The sequence below is a fragment of the Harpia harpyja genome, assembly GCF_026419915.1.
Source record: "Harpia harpyja isolate bHarHar1 chromosome W unlocalized genomic scaffold, bHarHar1 primary haplotype SUPER_W_unloc_3, whole genome shotgun sequence".
Taxonomy (NCBI): domain Eukaryota; kingdom Metazoa; phylum Chordata; class Aves; order Accipitriformes; family Accipitridae; genus Harpia; species Harpia harpyja.
Window position 1 is genome coordinate 35962 of NW_026293185.1, and position 5617 is coordinate 41578.

At 51.6% G+C, this 5617-nt stretch overlaps 2 long non-coding RNA genes across 3 annotated transcripts in view; one reads left to right on the forward strand and one right to left on the reverse strand.

Moving 5' to 3' along the window:
- The window catches only part of LOC128138146 (uncharacterized), a 4928-nt gene extending 3362 nt beyond the window's left edge, over positions 1-1566 (reverse strand). The window contains exons 1-2 of the long non-coding RNA XR_008233962.1: positions 1487-1566; positions 1147-1191 (exon numbers count right to left, since the gene is read on the reverse strand). This is a non-coding gene — a long non-coding RNA (uncharacterized LOC128138146). The remainder of the gene's footprint in view (positions 1-1146; positions 1192-1486) is intronic.
- Positions 1567-2606: 1040 nt separating this feature from the next.
- LOC128138144 (uncharacterized) lies at positions 2607-4985 on the forward strand. 2 transcript variants are annotated; one of them, XR_008233959.1, is made up of 3 exons: positions 2607-2689; positions 2914-3184; positions 3362-3564. It is a non-coding gene; the product is annotated as an uncharacterized LOC128138144 (long non-coding RNA). The 2 variants fall into 2 exon arrangements; XR_008233960.1 differs by lacking the exon at positions 2607-2689 and adding an exon at positions 4582-4985 and having other exon boundaries at positions 2875-3184; positions 3362-3467.
- Positions 4986-5617: the final 632 nt, after the last annotated feature.

Genomic DNA, 5617 nt, shown 5'->3' on the forward strand with positions numbered 1-5617 from the left:
AAAAGAAAGAAAGAATGAACTATACCCTTAAGCAACAGTTGAGTAAAATTTGTCAGGAAACCTCACTCACGTGGGTTAAAGCCTTACCCATGGCTCTATTAAGAATCAGAGTATAGCCAGAAGAGAAAGAAAATTTAAGTCATTATGCAATGTTATATGAAAGACCGTATCAAGAGACCTATGTTCTGAGTATCTTGAGTGCCTTTGGAGATATGTTTTTAAAAGGTGTTATGATTTCTTTAAGAAATCCTTTTCAAGAACTTGGTCAGTATGTCTCCGCAGCTGGACCCTTAGAATTGGACGTAGCAGCGCATCCCTTCCGACCAGGAGATTGAATATATATAAAATCACTGAGAAGTGGAAAGGACCGTATCGAGTCATTTTAACAACACTTACAGCAGTAAAGGTCTGGGAGAAGAACCTTGGCTTCATTATTCAAGACTAAAGAAAGCACCAACAGGGAATTGGAAGTCTAAAGAAACTGGCCCTTTGAAACTGAAAACCTGTAAGTAAGTTTCACGTTATCTATTTGGGAAAAGAATTGTGTAAAGTTTGTAATATTGGGGTTGCTATTAGGAATATTGTCAAGGGCAGTAATCTTTTTGTGTGTTATAGGGTTTAAGTATTTTTTTTGAGGGGTTCTAAACACAAGATAAACAAAATGAAACAGTTATTGTTTGAGCTGTTAATCTTGATATTAACCGTTTCTGTAATTTTGATTAAAAAAAAATAAATTCTAGCTTTGGAATTGATTCAAAGTCTTGTAAAGACACAAAATTTAACCTCGATAACAGCCTGCCTTCCGATTCCAAAGTCAGATGAAAATCTAGTTCCGTGGAGAATACTGACATTGAATTTAACCAAAACTTGAGAAAAGACGTAGAACAATGAGAATCATTTTAGCAAATTAAATTGGATGGATTTAAAAGGCAATTATTTTTTTAAATTTGAAAGAAGGAATTATAGCATTTTGAATTATAACATTACCAAACCATCCACCTCACGGACAAAAGAATTAATTTATCGCCCTTCGGGAGAGACTTGTGCAAACACCCCTTGGGGCTGTCAGCTGCCAAAACCGTAGAGACAAGTGCGAAAAGGAACTTGGGATCCTACTTAAAATATAAAACGATGTTTGGAATTTACTGGAGTTCCAGAATCCTTGTTAGATCCACCCAGAGTCAGGACCATCTATGGAAATTTAGATTGGTTTAGACAAAGAGAGAAAAATCACACATCCTAAAGAGAAGGGTATGAAAGTTTAGACTTGCAACTCCTCTGACCCCCAAATCCAAAGACTTTCTCTAGTAGCTAAAGCTCTAAGATGGGGGATGTATTTGTAGAAAGTAGAATAATATTTTAAGTGATCCTGGGTCCCCTCTTAATAATGGAAGAAAATTAGCTTGGAAGTGACTGTATTAAAGGACAGGGGAAAAGTTTAGGGTTAACTGTTTGGGTGAATAGTGATGATATACGATCCACTCACCTTTTCCTGAAGGACAAAAGCAAATAATGGACTTTAGACTTAATAACTCTATCCTCTCTCCGGAAGAAATCTCCCTTGTGGCCTCGACGGTGGACCTGGCTAAATCGAAAAGATGATACCTGGCAATTGCCAAGTCTTAGAACTAAAATAAGACGGGTATTAAAATCTGTATTTTTACCCCAGTGAACAGCTCGTCAAGAGTCATCTTACTTTGACATCTTTCATTCCATAAACGAAGCGCCTGCTTCTGAACTTCCCACGGGTGTTGTGGAGTTTTATTCGGGATTTCGGTACCACAGCTGCGGGCCGGGGCTGGAGGAGCCCCAGGTGCGGGCAGTGAGGCTGATGGCGACGGGGGGGGCTGCCGGGGGAGGGGCCGCGGCGGGGCCGGTGGGAGCCCAGGCAGGAGCGGAGCGGAGCGGAGCGGAGCAGAGCGGTGGCCGGGCTGCGGCTGCCCCTCGGGAGAAGGTGAGCGGGGCCGGGCGCCCCTCGGACCGCGACCGTCCCAGGCGGGGGTGGCCCGGGGGAGGTGGGGGCCGCCTGTGCCGAGGCCGGGGGGGGGGCCGGGGCCCTGGGGGCTCGCGGGGGGCCGGGAGCACGTGGGCCGGGGGGGGGCCCGGGCCCCGGCCCCGGCTTGCGCAATCGCCCGGCGGGTCCCGGGGAAAGCCCCGAGGAGGACGGCGGGGTCCGTGCCGGACGCGCGGAGCGGCAGCGGGGCGGGGCCGCGCCGTGCCGGAGCCGGCGGCGGGAGCGCGCCGGAGCTGCCCGGAGCGGCGCTGGGTGCCCGGCGGGGACTGCGGCTGCGCCGGCGGGCGGGTGGGCGGAAACGGCAGCGGCGTCCCCTCGGGGTCAGGCAGCGGGGCAGGCTGCCTCCCGGGGCATGCCGGGAGTTGTAGTTTTCGCGGACTCGGCGGCCGGCCAGCTCCGTGGCTCTCGGGAGCGGCGTAGTCCTCGCTGCCGCCGCGGCCCCCGGAGCCAGACCAGGTCAGACACAGGAGCGTTGCCGGTTTCGCGTGGTTTTCCGCGGGCTTCCCGCCGCGCCCGCTCCCCGACCAGCCCTCCCGGGCGCATGCGCCGTCCTGCGCGTGGGGCAGCCCGGCGTTCGCGCTCCGGCCCCTCCGGCGCATGCGCGGTTCCCGGGAGCAGCGTGGCGGCTCGCAGGGCGCGGGTCTCGGCGGCAGCGGGCGAGCGCCGGGACTGCGGGTGAGACGAGCGATCCCTTTCAGCGGGGGCGGGGGTAGGGGGTGCCTCCTGCCCGCTGGCGGGACGGGAAGCTGCGAAGCGGCCGCCGCGGCAGGCTGCCGGTCCGCCGGAGGCGAGCCGGGCCAGGGCAGCGCGGGGAATGAGCGGCGTCTGCGGAAGGAGGGGCTCCGGCCAGGGTCGAGCTGCGGTAATAACGGCCACTGCTGCCTCTTTCCCTCTCCCAGAGGCCACGCTGTGGGTGCGGTTGTCCGTTCGTCCCCTGGGGATGCCGTTGACTGCAGCGGCCTCAGGCTTGCGTGGGCTGTCTCTGCCTGGCCTCCCTCTCCTTGCGGCGCGGGAGCACAGAGGGACAGGCGGAGCGCTTCCTGGCTGTGGACAGGAGCTGCAGAAGCTGACGCTGAAGCTGGAGAGGCCACAGAAAGGTAAAGCTGCTGAAGAATAAAATAAAGAGGATCCAGCCACCAGCTGCAGACAGGAGATAGCCTGCCTCTCCAGGTGAGGATGGATCCTTCCTAGTGTAGTCCTCAGCAGGTCCGATCACCAGTGTGCACAGCAGGGTCTGTATGCGTAACCAAAACCACGGTACAGGCATGTAGTGTGTGTGCATGTGAGGCTGTGTTTCTAGGAAGCCTCATATTGTAAGAGCTGGAAGACACCAATCTATTCTCTTAGGTGGATGACAGTCAAGTGAGTGCAGCTACAGAGGAGGAAGGGAGAGGGAGAGAGAGACAGACATGTCTGAACTGTCAAATTCTCCCAGCAGCTCCAACAGCAGGAGGTACAGTGAGTCCTGGACCCCTGGGGCTGTGTCACCCCTCTTCTGCATCCCAGTCCCTCCCTGCCCCCACCTTCTCTTTCTCTCACTGCTTTAATTTTTTTGTGGGTTTTTTTTTTTCTGTACCTCTCCCTTTCTTGTTCTCTAACTCCCCCTCTTTCTCTGTTGTTCTGCCTCTCTGTTTTCTTTTTCTCTCTGCACTTCTGACCTGTCCCATCCCTCTTTTTTTTTATCCTCTGTCTCTGCCTTGCAGCCCATCACTACTTTGTCTTTCTCCATCTATCTGCCTGTCTTCTTATCCCAATCTTGTTAATTCCTCCCTGACTGCCCTTTAGCCCTTCACAATTCCCACCGCTCTCACCTGTCTGATGCTGTGTCTCTATTTTTAAATCCCTTTCTCTGCCCTGTATTCTGGATACACTTTTACTTTCTTAGATTCTCTTGTTCCAGGTCCCTGTCCCTATGTTTTAACTTCTTCCCTCACTGTCCCATAGCCCATTTTTGTCTTTATTATTCTCTCTCTGTCTGGTTCCCTGTCCCTATTCTTTATTTCCCCTCTCTCTCCCCTTTAGATCATCAGTGTTTTTGATATTTCTCAGTCTCTCTCATCTACCTCACTGTCCCGTTTTTTAATTCTTCCTTTTGCCCTGTGGCTCATCACTAATATTTGTTTTTATCCATCTCTCTGTCTGGTACCCTCTCCTTTTTTATTAGTTCCTCCTCTCTGTCCTGTAGCCCATTGCTATTTCCCCACCCTGTCTCTCTCTGTCTCCCTTTCCTTACTTTTCAATCCCGCCTCTCTGCCCTGTAGCCGATCACTGTTGTAGTGAGTTTGTGTGGCAAGCTGGGGCAGGGGAGTGGATAGGGGCTGCAGGGGTGGGTTCTGTGAGAAGACACCAGGACTTGCCCCCATGTTGGGCACAGCCAGTTCCAGCTCCAAGATGGAGCTGCTACTGGTCAAAGCTGAGCCAACCAGCAACGCTGGTAGCACCTCTGTGATATTTAAGAAGGGCTAAAAAAAAGCTGCGCAGAAGCTGTCAGTCCTGCAGACACCAAGGTCAGTGAAGAAGAAAAAGGAGGTGGTGATCCAGGTCCTAAAGCAGAGATTCCCCTGCAGCCTGCAGTGAAGACCATGGTGACACAGGCTGTCCCCCTGCAGCCCACGGAGGTCCGTGGCGGAGCAGATGTGCACCCTGCAGCCGATGGAGGACCCCTCGCCAGAGCAGGCGGATTCACCCGAAGGAGGCTGTGATGCTGTGGAGAGGAGCCCACAGTGGAGCAGGTTTTCTGGCAGGACCTGCGGCCCCACGGGAGTGACACCACACTGGAACAGAAGAAGAGCACAAAGAAGGAAGGAGCAGCAGAGACAACTTGTGATGAACTGACTGCAACCCCCCGCTCCTTCTCCCCCTGTGCTGCTCGGTAGGAGGAGGTAGAGAAGTCAGGAGTGAAGATGAGCCCAGGAAAAAAAGAGAGGGGTGGGGGGAAGGTGTTTTTCAGATTTGTTCGTATTTCTCATTATTGTACTCTGATCTTGACTGACAATAAATTAATTTCCCCAAGTCGAGTCTGTTTTGCCTGTGACAGTAATTGGTGAGTGATTGCTCTGTCCTTATCTTGACCCACAAGCTTTTTTGTTGTATTTTCTACCCTCCGGTCTTGTTGAGGAGGGGGAATGGTAGAGTGGCTTGGTGGACGCTCGTCAGCCAGCCAAGGTCAACCCACCACAGTTTCCTTCTCTCAGGCTCCCTGTCCCTATTTTTAAAATCTGGCCTATGTTTCTTGTATGTCGTCACTTTTGAAACTTTCTACTTCTCCATCCTTATTTAAATTCTTGCATGTTTCTTAAACCCAGTTGCTTTTTAAATTTTCTTGCTACTTTTCCTTCTTTTTGTCTCCCTGACCTTGTTTTAATTTCTCACCTGTGTTTCTTGTACCCTGTTGCTTTTCAAATTTCGTTCTTATGTCTCCCTCTATGCAGCTCCATGTACCTACTTTTTGATTCTTGTACCCTGTTGCTTTCAAAATTTTCTGTTTCCTTCTATCCATCTCCCTGTCTCTAGTTCTTAACTCTTCCCTCTCTGTCCTGTACCCTGTCACTTAGATTTTCTTTCTACGTCTCCCTCTTTCTATCTCCCTGTGCCTATTTGTTA